Below are 839 nucleotides of genomic sequence, written 5' to 3' on the forward strand. Positions count from 1 at the left end.
GTCGTCTCCTCGCGCCGCGGGCTCCCTCACTTCCGGGTCACTCACGGAGGCGGCCAGCCCCACAAGCGCCCCCTGGCGTCCGGGAGGGAAAAGGCACCAATGCTCCGGGGAGCAGCCCTACGCATGCGCTTTCGGGCGGGCGCGCAGCGGGCGGGGGGGCTGGTTTCTGCTCTTCTTAGGGACTGGGAGGCGCCTGCGCGTTTCTTGTTAAGGCGCTGACGGGGGGGGGGGGGGCGCAGCCCTGGCGCGTGCATGGGGGTTGCTCCGTAGGGCCCGGGCGCTACTACGCACCCCCGTTACGTGGGGGGCGAGAAGAGAGGCAGGGAAGAGACAGACAAAAAGCAGGTTAAAGACGATGGAGTTAAGTTAACAACATGGAGTCCGGTGGCACCTTAAAGACTAACAGATTTATTTGGGCATAAGCTTTCGTGAGTAAAAACCTCACTTCTTCGGATGCATAGAGTGAAAGTTACAGACGCAGGCATTATATACTGATACATGGAGAGCAGGGAGTTACTTCGCAAATGGAGAACCAGTGTTGACAGGGCCAATTCAATCAGGGTGGATGTAGTCCACTCCCAATAATAGATGAGGAGGTGTCAATTCCAGGAGAGGAAAAGCTGCTTCTGTAATGAGCCAGCCACTCCCAGTCCCTATTCAAGCCCAGATTAATGGTGTTAAATTTGCAAATGAATTTTAGTTCTGCTGTTTCTCTTTGAAATCTATTTCTGAAGGGTTTTTTTTGTTCAATGATAGTGACTTTTAAATCTGTAATAGAATGACCAGGGAGATTGAAGTGTAGTTTTAAGAATGCTTGATAAAGATTGTGTAGGGCATCG

Source organism: Terrapene carolina, unplaced genomic scaffold (assembly GCF_002925995.2).
Source record: "Terrapene carolina triunguis isolate 2854851 unplaced genomic scaffold, T_m_triunguis-2.0 Scaffold24, whole genome shotgun sequence".
NCBI classification, from domain to species: domain Eukaryota; kingdom Metazoa; phylum Chordata; order Testudines; family Emydidae; genus Terrapene; species Terrapene triunguis.